The sequence below is a fragment of the Bombina bombina genome, chromosome 2, assembly GCF_027579735.1.
Source record: "Bombina bombina isolate aBomBom1 chromosome 2, aBomBom1.pri, whole genome shotgun sequence".
Lineage (NCBI taxonomy): Eukaryota > Metazoa > Chordata > Amphibia > Anura > Bombinatoridae > Bombina > Bombina bombina.
This window is the reverse complement of record NC_069500.1, coordinates 443204408-443219477: the sequence shown is the minus strand read 5'-3', so window position 1 is coordinate 443219477 and position 15070 is coordinate 443204408.

Sequence of the window (15070 nt, the reverse complement as noted above, 5' to 3'; positions counted from 1 at the left end):
AAAGTATATTGTGCATTACTTGACATAGGAATAACACACAACCTACACTGCGTATTATTACAGATATATAATTATATCACAGCGTGTTTCCTCACAGTAATTGCTAATAGTCTTCAAACTGTATAGTGCTTTCAAAAGATATTTCATGCTCTTTGTTGTATTTCTAATATCTAATATTTTGTAAACAAAAATATATTTAGGGTTTGATTTCTCGTTGTACACACATGCACTTACATGCACACAGGACAGAGAACAATATAAAATAGGAACAATAATAGTTCCAAGCATAGAAAAATTGATTTTTGTGTTGACAAGCATGTCATTCAGCTTAATCAGACCTGCGCCCCTGTAACATTTCTTCTATCAAACATTTGTAGCTTAAAAATAAAATGAGTGATTAGGTGTTTATACACTTAGATGCTTAAACAAAGGTTTAGCAATTAATTTCCATAACAATCCATCATGCATGTGAACTGCCGTTACACCTGGTGAGATTTATATTTTTGGAGCCTTTTGAGTATTAAAAAGGAAAATGATTTTTCATACCATTTACTTTGGCATTTTTTTTTTGTGATTGTGTGAATCGGCCACACCACCTCCAGCTATTCACTTAACAATGCATAGGCTGCATAATTTTTTTAATATAATAGGAAGTGAGCGCCATATTATAATTTAAAGGGACAGTCAAGTCCAAAAAAACTTTCATGATTTAAATGTCATTTTTTTTTTTTTAATTTTTAATTTTATTGAGGTTAAGATCACAATACAACATAGATGTAATATATCAGCAAAAATGCATAAATACCAAAGAAAAATATTAACAGTATACACATCATAACAAAACATATTGTTGCATCACAAAAACAAAGTAGAAAGAAAAAGAAATAGTCTCAACCTCATTTTTTCTATTTTTTCCCTAGCTTCGGGATATTCATATCAAACAAGTAAAGCATAATGATATAGTGCTTATTCTTTTTCACAAGATACTAATGTAAATTAAACTTTCAAATGCAACATATACCATGATTTACATCCTTTTGTCATACTATAAATTAACAGCCAAAATGATAGTTAAATTTTACCCTTTACTTCCCTTTCCGTCTTAAATCAATTATTCATATGAAAATCAGCCAGCCTACCATACCTAATCCACTAAGGGAGGGAGGGCCTACCCAACCCAATAGTACTAGGCGTACTAACATCAAACACAACATATAACCATCAACAGAGGAAAAAAAAAAAAAAAAAAAGCCCACAAGAAAAGGTGGGAGGGGAGGGGGGCCGAGAGATGAGCAAGGGAGACTACCATAGTCCCAGGAGTACCAATTCTGAGTTCCTAAATGGGTATATCAAATGTTCTCTTTCATTCAATGGAAATATTTTAATGAAAGTTGTCCATTTTTTAAAGAAACCTTCAATGTCATTCTCTTCTTCTATGTTGGTGTCTCTTTGCTCTATCATATATTGTTTTTTTAGGCAATTTTTAAGCTCATTTATACTGGGGCTTGCCCTTCCTTTCCATTTTTTGAAGATTAAATATCTTGCCGCCATAATAATCATATTCACTATTTTATTATGCTTCCGGAGGTCTTTCGTTGCTTCCCATAGAAGGATTACAGAAACTATGTCCAACCTCAGAGGAGAGATTTTTAAAACTTGATTAATCCAGTATTCTGTTTTAGCCCAAAAAATTTTAATCTTAGGGCATTCCCAAATCATATGGATAAGGTCTGCCGATGGTAATGAACATTTTGGGCATATACAAAAATTAATATTCCCACATCTTGTCCCTTTTTTCGGGGTATAATAAGTCCTATACAGTAACTTAATATGGAATTCTCTCCATGTGGCCGATAGAGTAATTTGTGATACTTTTGAAATAGAAGCCTGGATTTTATTTAGATTTATGGGATGTTGGGTTATCATAGAATCCCATACAACTGTTAAGTTTCCTAAATTCATCTCCCCTTTGTTAGATATTAATAATTGATAACATGGTGAAATTGACATAAACCCATTTTTAGCTAACACCAGCCAATTCTCCAGCTTCCCCCAGGACCAGTTCCAGCCAGATTCATTTATCATCTTAGTTATGAAGTGTCTAATTTGTAAATATGCAAAAAATTCTTTATTACTAAGACTGAATTCTCTTTTTAAACTCTCAAATGTTTTAATACAATGGCCATTCCAGTCTATCATCTGAGAGACATTATTCAAACCTAATGTATGCCATTTTTGGAAAGGTGCTGATTGTAGTCCCGCTTGGAATTTAGGGTTCCCTTTAATTGGCATATAATTGGAGACATTTCCTTTGATGGATAGCAACCTACATATCTTCCTCCATGCCTGTAGTGGATAGATTAATGTTTTGAATATTTTAATTTCCTGGGGAACTGTTTTAGGATTGCAGTGTATTAAAGCTGTGGGAAGATATGGTAGACTTACATTTTTTTCAAGTTCATTGTTTGTTACATAATCTTTATTTAGAATCCAATCTACAACTATTCGGGCCAGTGAGGCCAGGTTGTAGAATTGAATATCCGGCAATGCAAGTCCACCATACTTCCTGGGAAGTGAGAGTTTCATTAACGAAATTCTTGGTTTTTTATTCTGCCATATAAAAATTCTCATCATACTATTAATTTTTTCGATATCCTTCCTTTTAAGAATTATTGGAGTGTTCTGTAAAATGAATAATAACTTTGGGAGCAAGATCATTTTAAATGCGGCAATACAACCTGAGATCGAGAGAGGGAAATTTTGCCATAATTTTAAACTCGCCTCAATCTCTCTCAGTACTGGTTTTACATTAAGATCATAGCATTTATCTAGGTCGGAAGTAATCATTATCCCTAGATATCTAAATGATTCTGAGACTCTAAAAGGAATTTCTATTGAGGAGTCTGGGTTTTTTCTAATCCATAATAGTTCAGATTTTAGCACATTGATCCTATAACCCGAGAAAGATCCGAATTGTTCTGTAATTGAAACAAGTATAGGTATATTATTTTGCGTATTAGAAATATAAAGCAGGATGTCATCTGCGTATAACACAATTTTAAGCTCTGCTCTACCTATTTTGATTCCTTCTATTTGTGTTCTTATCGCTATTGCCAGCGGTTCAATTGAAATATTGAAGAGGAGAGGAGAGAGGGGGCATTCCTGGCGCGTTCCCCTTTCCAGACGTATTTCAGAAGATAATGTATTATTGACAATTAACCTGGTGAATGAATTTTTATATTGATGGATTGAATCAAATGCTTTTTCTGCATCAATTGAAACAATTGCTAGATCTGGGGAGTCCCCCTCTCTCCTCTGCCCCTCCAACTCAGTAGATTTAAAATAGTCTATAGTGACTAATACTTCCTTAATATTTGCTGTTAAATTTCGTTTCTGCAAAAATCCTGCTTGGTCTTTATGTATTATTTCCGGAAGTACCAGTTGCAGTCTTTTGGCTAAAATAGAGGTCAAGATCTTGTAATCAGAATTTAATAGTGCTATGGGCCTATAAGATTCCCTTTTTGTCGGATCCTTCCCGGGTTTAAGAATCAAAGTGGTGTGGGATGCACAGAATTGAGGCGAGACTACCTTTCCATTGATAAACATGTGGTTAAAAAGTTTACTTAATGGTGAAACAACGAATGGTGCAAGAATTTTATCAAATTAATTTGGTAATGCATCCGGACCAGGAGCCTTGTTTGATGGAAGATCCTGAATAATCTTTAGAATTTCTTCCTGTGAAATTGGGGAGTTAACCATTAACATTTTTTCACCGTCAAGTACAGGGTGGGTAATTTTGCTCCAGAATTCATCTGATTTAGTTTTATCTGAATCCCTTAGAGAGTAGATCTCTGTGAAATATTCTGAGAAAATGTTAGAGATATCGTCTACATTTGTATGAATTTTCTTCTTATGCAGAAGCTTATCTATTAATGGAGATCTTTTTTCTCTTTTCATCAAATTGGCCAGTAACTTTCCAGCTTTATTGCCATGGCGATAAAGTCTTGCCTGAAATTTAAGCTCCTTTTGAGTCTCTCTATAGGTTAGAAATGAGTCTCTTTCATTTTTTGCTCCAATATATCTGATCCAATTTCCCGGGGAGTTATCAAGCAAATAGCGATTATATGAGTTAGTTACAGCTTTTGTCACTTCTGTTTCTATAATTCTTAGTGTTTTATTTCTTTTAGCAATATATGAAATCATTTCCCCCCTAAGGACTGCCTTTGCAGCCTCCCAAAAAATATCTGGGCGGTCAACATACGTCTTGTTAAATTCGGCATATTCTTCATATTTGCTTTTCAACCAATTTTTAAATTTGAAATCATTCGTCAGCCATGTGGGGAAAAAGAAGCGAGAGGATCTTAGTTTGAAGTCATTATATTGCATTTCTATTGTGATCGGGCTATGATCTGATATACAGATATGGAGTATTTTGGCTATAGTTTTCATTTTGCATAGCCTTTCATCTATAAGGAATAAATCTATTCTGGATAGAGTTTTGTGAGCTCGAGACAAACAGGTAAAATCTCTTAGATCTGGATTTTGGAGTCTCCATATATCCCTGACTAACAAATTTTGAGAGATTTTCTTGAACATTTTAGTTTCCAGGCTATCTCGCTTATTCTTCCCCACTGTAGACTTCTGTCTAAGTCTGTCCAGGGGTTGGTGTGGGGCCATGTTATAATCCCCACCCAGAATTAGGTATCCTGTTGATTCAGAAATTATTTTTTTTTTTTAGTTTTTTTTTTTTTTAGTTTTCAAAAAAAGCTTTATTGGCGAAATAAGAAAAATACAGAGCATTATTATGAGTACAATACAATGTCAGTTGTACATAATTTGCAAACATCTGTACTATTAAGGTTTGCTTGTATAATTTCGCAGATAGGAATTAGATCAATTCAAACAGTATAAGAAAAAAAAAAAAACCTAGTCAGGTACTGCAGAAATGTGTACCGACTACATTACTCAAATATCAACTGCAACTGTTTAGTGATACCAGTTAAAATAACAGCAAAAACATAAGAAGAAAATAAAAATATAAATCCTCGGGTACAGATCATACGGTATTTATAGCTTTTAGCAGCTTACACTCCTTACACAGCTGCTTATAATACTGCACTCGATTTAAAGATAATGCTTTAGGAAGGAAGAAGTAGTAGGATAGGGCTACAGGGCAAAAAGAGAGGAGGGTAAGAAGGAGGGGGGGTGAAGGAAGAAGAAAAAAAAAAAAAAAAAAAAAAAAAAAAGGGGGGGGGGGGTTGGGAGGAAATGAACCTCTCTCACGTTATTAACTCACAGTCCTCGTCCCTCCCAGGTCAGCAGCATCATCTCGTGTATGTCAAGTTTTCCAATTTTAAGGTAATGATATCTTTCAAGTCTCAGCAGGTCTGCTACTTTAGTTTTCCACTCCTGAACACTCGGGGTGGCCTGTTTTTTCCAGTAAACGGGAATCAGGCTTTTTGCTCCATTGAGCATCACCAGGAAGAGCCTGGATTTGTCTTCCCTTGTGATCTTAGGTAACTGATGGTATAATAAGTAACTTGGATTAGGAGGGATGATCACCTCGAGAACCCTACTCATTTCAGCCATTATATCATTCCAGTAAGGTGTTAGTAGGGGACAGGTCCACCAAATATGCAATAGGGTGCCATTTTCTCCGCACCCTCTCCAGCATCCCCCATTTGAGTGAGGGTATATGTGTTTTAACCTTTGGGGGGTCAAGTACCACCTGCTCAGCAATTTATATTGTGTTTCCTGAATTCTAGCCGAGATTGATGCTCTCTTTGTCTTGTCAAATATCTTGTTCCACTCTTTGGGTCCAATTTCTAGGCCCAGCTCATTTTGCCATGTCTGTGTGTAACCCGGAAGACAGTCATCCCCGCCTAGCTGTAACATTCTATAAATCTGAGATATCAAATGAGATGGAGGCGCGGACATTGTGCACAAGGTTTCAAAATGTGTTCTGCGTCTAGTCAAGTCCGGTTTGGCTTTATGAGTGTCAAGGTAGTGCCGTGTCTGTGTCACTGTGAACCATGAGGCAAAAGCCCCCCTGTTCCACTCAACTAATGCCGCTTGTGATTTCAATTTACCTTGACAGAGTATATTATACATTGCTGAGTCACCAAGGCTGTAGGTCTTGTTCGGGAAATTGAGCCTTGATAGAAATTCCATATCAGGATTTTCTCTGATTGATGTGATTGGTGAGGATTGCGTCGATACGTAGGTGGCTGTTTTAATCAGTTTATCCCAAATCGAGAACACTTCCTCGATCATTGGGTAGAGTTTGACCTCTAGAGGTCTGTCTTTAGAGGGGGTCCACGCGAGAGCTCCCACGTTGCCCCTCTTCAGCAGCACGCCATCGACCTGAACCCAGGCCTTTTGGGCCGAGTTATGACACCATTCCACTAATCGTTGAAGAGATATTGCCGTATGATACGTTCTCAGGTCTGGAATACCTAGTCCGCCTCTATTCCGAGGGAGGAAGGTAGTTTTCCTATTGATTCTAGGCTTTAGATCTCTCCAAATATAGGACTCAAGAGCAGACTGTATTTGATGAATGATGTGCGAGGCCGCAGATAGTGGGATGGTCTGCATGACATATAGCACGCGTGGCAACACATTCATTTTAACCACTCCGATGCGGCCCATCCAAGAGATGGTTTTATTTCTCCAAGACGATAGATCTTTAAGGATCTCGTCTCTTATGCCCTTGTAGTTCATGTCTACAGTCTCTTTTATGCATGGGGTTAAGTGAATACCCAGATATTTTAGTTTGCCATGTGCTATTTTTATTGGGCATGTACCTTCCAAAATTTGAAAGTCGATGTGGGGAATCGAGATATTCATAATCTCTGACTTGGAAGGGTTTAGAAGAAAGTTCGATACTGTGCCAAAGAGTTTGAACTCCTCTAGGGCCACCGTCAGGGACCCCTTCACATCCGATATCATAAGTAAGACGTCGTCTGCGTACATGGCAAGCTTATGTTCGTCACTTCCTACAAGGACACCATGTATTTCTGGGTTTGTCCGGATCCTGCTCGCCAAGACTTCAATTGTCAATGCGAACAAGAGCGGAGACAGGGGACATCCCTGCCTGGTCCCGTTACGAATCGTAAAGGCGTCAGAGAGTACTCCATTCACCCTAACTCTAGCGTTCGGCGCCGAGTACAGGGACATGATCTGATTTATAAATTTAGAGCCCAGCCCAAATTTCTCCAGAGTGTGTCGCATAAACTTCCAACTGACCCGGTCAAACGCTTTTTCTGCGTCTGTGGAGACCAGGGCCAGAGGGGTTCCAGTGTTGTGGGCATGCGTTATAATCTGGAGGACTTTTAGGGTATTATCCCTTGCCTCTCGTTTCGGAATAAATCCCACTTGATCAGTAGAGATCAGTTGTGGTAAGTATTTGTTTATGCGGTTAGCTATAACTTTCGCCAGAATCTTGATATCTGAGTTTAGTAGCGATATCGGACGATAGTTCTCTGGTCTATTGTCTGGTTTGTTGGGCTTAGGGATTACTGTGATATGTGCTTCGAGCATCGTATGAGGCAGGATCGGAGAGTCAGATAGCCGGTTAAAGAGAATCAACATTTCTGGTGTCAAAATGTCACAGAATGTTTTATAGTATTTAGCTCCAAATCCATCCGGACCTGGACTTTTCCCTGTTGCTAGATCCTTAATGGCTTGTTTAATTTCTAATAGTGTGAATGGAGACTCCAGCGCCTCGGAATCTTGGTCGGAGAGCCTGGGGACCTCCACTCTTTCTAGGTATTCCAATATCTGTTGCGTTTCTCGTGCTCGTGGGGGGGGCTCATCTCCTACTTCATTTACTCTCTGTATGTTATAGAGGTTCTCATAGTAAGATCCGAAGATCTCAGCAATTGATTTACCGTCTTCTCTCTGACCCCCATCTGGATGAGTCATGCTATATACATAATGTTTGGTTTTTTTCCTAGCTATTGCTCTGGCTAGTAGACGTCCAGCTTTATCTCCTTGTTCGTAAAATTGTTGCCTTAAGATTAAGGCAGCTTTTTGATAGTCTACTTGAAGGAACTTCATGAGTTCCGATCTCGCTTGAGTCAATCTCTCGGCTAGTGTAATATCTGCTGGTATTCTTTTATGTGCTTGCTCCGCCGATTCTACATCAGCGAGCAACTTGCGATATTTCTCTCTCCTTCCCCTTATTATTCCAGCCTTTCGCTTGAGAAAGAGGCCTCTGATTGTACATTTATGAGCTTCCCAGATCACTGAGGCCTGGGAATCCGAGTCTTTGTGTATTTGGAAATATTCTATTAGTGCCCTTTCTATTTCCAGTTTGAATACTGGATCCTCCAGGAGGAGGTCATCCATCTTCCAGATGTATGGGGTGGCTGGTACATTGGACCACAATACGGTGCATGTGACCGGAGCATGGTCTGACCATGTAATGGGGAGTATATTGCTGTTCGTGGAGAGTGTAAGTCCGATCGTGTCTGTAAGCCAGTAATCGATTCTGGAGTATTTTCTATGCGGGTGAGAGTAAAATGTGTAATTCTTAGATGTAGGGTGGTGCAACCGCCAAACATCATATAGTGCTGAGTCCCTGAGGGTGGTTAGTATGCGTTTAAGAGATTTATGAGGGACGCTGGAGAGGCCGTCGGAGGTATCTAGGGCTGGGTCCAAGGAGGCATTTAGATCACCACCCAAGAATAGAATACCGGATTGGATCTCGTGTATTTTGTGAATTACTTTCTGAAGGAAGACCTGCTGAGATTGATTAGGGGAATAAACATTGACTAATGTTATAGGTCTATTGTATAGTGAACCTGTGAGGATCAGATATCTACCCTCTGGGTCCCTATATATTTCTGCAAGTTTGAATGGTAAGTCTGCACTGAATAGGACACCTACCCCATTTTTTTTCTGGGGACCTGAGGCGAAGAAGGCCAAAGGGTACTGACGACTATACCAGCGGGGTTCATGGCCTATAGCAAAGTGTGTTTCTTGAAGGTAAACGATGTTACCTCCCTGTCTATGTAAGTCTCTCATCACCATAGATCTCTTAGCTGGGCTATTCAGGCCTTTTGCATTTATCGAAATTAATTCTATGGGACGGGATACAATTCCCAGGCGTGGGTTCGTCATGCTTACCTTATTATTTTGGGAGAAAAAAAAAGAAAGAAAAAAAAAAAAAAAAAAAAAAAAAAAAGGGGGGGTAGAGGAGAATAGACTAAAGTTAGGAAAACCAAGAAATACTTACAAGGGATAGGGAAGAGTAAGTCACGTCACAATGAGGGAAGCTTAAATGTGAAGCACTCTGTATAACAGAGTCTTTGTTATAGAAAGAAACTGTAACTGGTATTATGCAGAAACTAATCCGCCTAGAAAGGGACGGATAATACTAATAAACAACAAAAGCAGGGGTAGTGTTCCCCGCCTACTTACGCTATATATATTTAACATTGAAAAAATAAACAACAGTAATAAGTGCATAGAAAAAGGTGCATTTTTCCCGACCTACCCTCCGTATGTTTCTGGGAGGGCTCCTGTGATGAACCTCTTTCCAAATTCCAGGGGGAAACCTAATATGAGGGTGTTAGTCTATGTGATGCGAGGGTCCTTGCCCCTTATGATACTTGATAAATTTAGTAATTGCTTTCAGGTGTTTTATGTACCTGTGGTAAACAGGATTGTTATCAACCACTTATATGCTTCTTGGGTGTTTTCTGCCTCAAGTGGGTAAGGGAAGACCTCTATAAAGATCAAAACTAAGTTTTCTAGGGAGAGGAAGGCCTAACGGTTATATATCCTCTGTTCGGTCCCAATTTGTCCTATGGGTTTAACAGCATTATTTATTCTAAAACATTCTCTTCTTATATACTAGTCTATAATTCTAGGGATCGGCTGTATAATATTTTCCTGTATCCCACAGATCTTGGTTATTATTAAATCAAGCATAACTATTGCTCTACTTATTTAGGGAGGGGCGTAGAGTAAGGGCTTCTGGAATTTACTCCAGAAGATTAGGGCTGCTGGACCGGAAACTCATGTCTCAGGGTTTTTATCTCAACAATGTTCCCTCTATTTGCCTCAAACTAGCTAGGGTACCTCCATTGGACTGTGAGTAACAAACCATTTGGGCCAGATGAGCCATGATTCAGTAAGATCTTATTAATGCCCCTGGGTATTGTGATGGTAACTATAGGGTCAGGTTCTGGTCTAGGTAATAACATATAAGTAGCCACATATGTATAGACACAATTGAACATCATTAGTGTTATAATTATAGACAAACATCTGGTTTTGCTACTAACATTATTCTACGGGATGCGATAACTCTAGGGATCCTCTGTATACTATATCCCTTTATCCCATAGTTCTTGGTTATTATTAATACAAGCATAACTATAACTCTACTTATTTAGTAAGGGGCTTAGATTAAGGGCTTCTGGAATCTGCTTCAGGAGAATGGTACTGCGGGGCTAGAGACTTATGTCTCAGAGTTTTTATCTTAACAGTGTTCCCTCTATTTGCCTCATCCTAGATAGGGTATTCTCCTCAGACTGAGTGTAATAAGCTAGCTTAGTCAGATGAGTCATAATTCAATCAGAACCTAGCAACATATAGGGATATCATGGTGACAGTTACAGAAACAAGTTCTAGTCCGTAAAGTAATAACATATAAGTAATCAAACATGTGCACACACAACTGAACATCATTAGTACTGTGAATTATATACATGCATCAGGTATTGCTACTAATGTTATACTATGGATTGATCATAGGGATTACCATCAGTTAAGAATTGTAACAATTTAAAACACTAATAGGTTATAACTTATCTGAGGTGGTTCTCAGTGTCCAGGAGGTTAAAGCCCAGTTTCAGGGCTACTGCTAGGGAGGGTAGGTCATATTGTCCAAGTAGTGAAAGACAAAAGGAAAAAAGAAATGTTCCTTATGTTCAGTCTGGGAGATGTTGCAGGCCGCTAGGTTCCCCTTCTGCTGGGCCCTCCGGGGCTGCAGGGGCCTTTACAGGAAGTCTTATATTAAGGCCAAGAGCCTGATTGAAGGACGGGAGATCTGATGGTGTCTTGAGGACATGTGTGACATTATTTTTAGTGACCATGAGGCTGGTAGGAAAACCCCATCTATATGGGATTCTATTGGCTTTTAAGGCAGAGGTGACAAACCTGAGGTCCCTCCTCTTTTGGAGAGTAGCTGGACTCAGGTCTGAGTATACTTGCAGTTCAACACCTCTAAATTCTATCTGTTGCTTGTTTCTAGCTAATCGAAGCACTTCTTCTTTTTCTTTAAAGGATAGTAGCTTTAAAATGATGTCTCTAGGTGGAGCCCGTCCTGGAGGTTTAGGGCGCAGCGCCCTGTGTGCCCTTTCAATCTGGATCTCAGGACCCATAATTTCATTTCTGAGATACTTGACAAAATCTTGAATATATTCCTGTATAGCAGGGGGTTCGATTGACTCTGGAACTCCTCGCAGTCTGAGGTTGTTCCTCCTACTGCGGTTCTCGAGGTCCTCAATTCTGTCTAGCAGTGTATGTACCGTGCTCTCTTGCGCCTGCAGAAAGCTAGCTTGGTGCTGGAGATCAGAGCTGAGTACTTCATGCTTTTCTTCTACCTGGGTTACCCTGCGGTCTACAGCTGAAATATCTTGTTTAAGTTCGTGAAACATAGATTTAAAATCTTTCATGGCCTCTTTTATATCTGCTTTGGATGAGAGAAGCTTTATATCTTCTTTGGTCACACAGTTTTGGTGGGTGTGCATTGTGTCAGTATTATGAATCTGTGCAGCTACTCTTTTCTGTTGTGTCTCAGGCTTCTCCAGAGGAGCTGTAGAGTCATTTGCAATTAAAAAATTGTCCATCACTGTGATTTGAGAATTCTTAGGGAGTCTAGCCTGTCTTTTGCTGGTCATTACATATACACCACCAGCCCAAAATGTATGACCTGAAAGCAGTGTAACAGTGTAACAGGCCAAATGACAAGAGTTTAATAGGAATTATGTCTCTGTAAGGTAGTGGTGGCAACGTACATGCAGCCGTTATTATACTATAAGAGGTTAGATTTATCTTGAGGAAACTGAGGCACTGAAATTATAGTAGCAGTCTAATGAATTTCCTTTGCATGCAGTGTTTGCGGTCTATGTAGTTGTAGCCGTGGATATTCCACTGATCTCACATAAGAAGCCTCACATGCAGAACCCACTAGGAGGTCCTGGGATGTAGTACTGGTAAGGGGATAGCAGAGTTCAGTACCTTATAAGTGTTAGATGGAGAGTGTCAGTTCCGTTCGCCACGTGGCTAGGCCTGATGGTGCGGTCTTGTTCGGGCCTGCTCCGCTCCCAATCTGCTACGCTGTTTGAACAGGCTGTGAGGGTTCACCGTGAAGGAGGTCAGTGTCCGGTATATAGTTCCTCCTGATCGCAGCTTGCAGACAGCCTCAGTCGATGTAGCCGTTAGTCTCCTCGGTATGTGCGCTACAGTGCGTGAGTTCACCTTAGTGCAGGACGGCTCCGGAGGTATGCCAGTGTAGTCTGCTCCCGGTGCTATAATGCACCGTTTGTGATCCTCCTCCTAATCAGTAACGTTTTTTGTGTATCGGAGGTATTTGAGTGCGATCACTCCCTCCGGGTGCTGTCAGGCCCAGTGATGGCGGAGCTGCTATCAAGTGTAGCTGCGGCTATTAAGCTGCCTCTGGGTTGTAAAAAGTGTCTCCGATTAGCGGGTTAACGTTAGGAAAGTCAAAAATGCTATTTTCTGCTTAAAATTATTTGATATATGCACTTATTTTAGCGTAAGTTCAGCAGGGACATCAGAGCTTTTCTAGAAAGCAGCCATCTTCAGCTATGGCTAGGCTCCGCCCCCCCCAGAAATTATTTTTGATTGCAGATTATCCCAGAACATTGGATCAAATACATTGGGAGCATATAAATTACAAAGTGTATATAGGATTCCTTCTATCTTTAATTTTAAAATTATATATCTCCCTTCCGGGTCTGAAATACTGTGTAAAGTTTCATAATTAATTCTTTTCCCTAACAGGATTGCCACGCTTCTCTTCCTTTTTGTGCCCGTAGAAGCAAACACTTCCTTTACCCAAGAGGACTTTAATTTTAGCACTTCCTGCAAATTTAAGTGGGTTTCCTGTAACATAGCTATATCAGTGCCGATTTTTGTAGGTGAGCTAAAACTGATTTTCGTTTGATAGGGGAGGCGAGACCTCCAATGTTCCAAGAGGTTATTTTACATTTATCTGCCCTACCCATCTCTCAACCACAAAAAAAAAAAACACAAGGAAAGAGAAAAAAAAATAATAATAAAAAAAAAAAAAAATCCTGAAGCTATATACCCTCCTAATGCAGGCATTCCCCCGGGGCCCTGCATAACCCCTGAATAGAGCTTACACCTTGCATCGCGTTTCAAACTATTATTGGAGGATAGGAGGGAGGTAATCCTAGTATTTGTACTAAGGTTTCAGATATGAATTTTCCCAAATCTTCATGTTGTTTCCCCTCTGGGACCCCTATTATTCTTAAATTGTTCCTCCGCGAGCGATCTTCAAGATCCTCTATTTTAGCTTGTATTTTGGATAGCGTTATGTCTGCAGCTTCTAATTTAGAGCTGTGGATTGAGCTAATGTCCTCCAAGTCTGACACTCTTTGCTCAGCTTCTTGAAGTCTATTTGCAAATTGTCGGATTTCATTAGTGAGAGATACGATATCTTGTTTAATCTCAAGTTTGAGAGATTCAAATCTTGGGGCAAGTGCTTCAGTTATACTGGATACCAATGCTTGAGTATCTGCACTTTCTTTGTTATAGGAGAGATTAGAGGAGAGTGAGTGAATGTCTACCTGTGTTTCTATCGTATTTTTATTTTTATTATCTCTATGTCTAGCCGCCATAGCTGGTGAGGGGGTCTTCGTGTGCGTGTGTACGAATTTATCCATAAATTAATTAAGTGCTTAAAAAAGAGAAGAAAAAAAAGGTGTGGGGGGGGGGTGAATTCCCCCACCTAAAGTGCTGAATAGTGGGTTAAAGTGTTATCTATTGAGGGGGAAAAAAAAAAAAAAGGGAGTGAGGGAGTGAGTTGTGAGGGTGTTCAGTGAGGATGTGGAGAGAAAAAAAAAAAAAGGTGAGTTAAAGTGTTTTAAATTATGGCGGTATGTTACTTTGTGTCCTTAAAAAAGTTCACTCAGTTTTTTCTAAATATCGTGATACTTTTTCTCTTTTAGTGCATTTGTTTAGCTGTTTAATAATGGCTTTATTTACTCACTATAAGGCTCTCAATCCCGGAAAAAACAGGGAGGGAGAAAGTTAAGCCAAGCAGCTTAACCTATGTGTCGAATTATTCTTCTCTCCTATTTCTAGTTACTGCAACGCTCCTGCTTCTTAGAGGGTTAAGCTATAGTTTAACAGTATCCAATTTGCTTATACCTTATACTCAGTTATTTAGGTTTTATATGTAATCACATTTAACTTGCCAGTATATGAAATCAGGAGAATTATTACATTAATTTACCCCCTTTAGTATCTGTGTGTATCTCTTTACAATCTGTTACTTATATAGTAAATGTTTTTATATCAATAATCACCCCCGAACTTGAAATTCACCTGTAAATGACAATTTTTATATAGTGCCTTTCTATTTTTCTAGGTTAAGTATACTATGTGGTACATAGAAGGTCACAAATATACTCCACTTTTGTATTCGATATTATTTAAGTCTAGCCTGTACCCAGCTTTGTATGTGTATCACAACCTAGGTTATCAACTATTTATGTTTATACTGGGACAGAAATTTGCTACCCTCCTAGAATAAAAAAACACAGATTGAAATACACTTTAGCACTTAAGCTATAATTTATCACAATGGGGCCTAGTTATCAAGCCGTCAACCTCAAATACGCTGGAATTCCGCAGCGTATTTGTGGCGAGGCTGATTCGCCTTAGTTATCAAAGGCTCGAGACCGGCAAAAGTAGAATTTTGTGACGTAAGCTTCGATCCGCCGGACTCAGTCCGACACAGATCGATTCTTACGTCACTCCAGATGTTTCGCGGCACAATCTCACTACT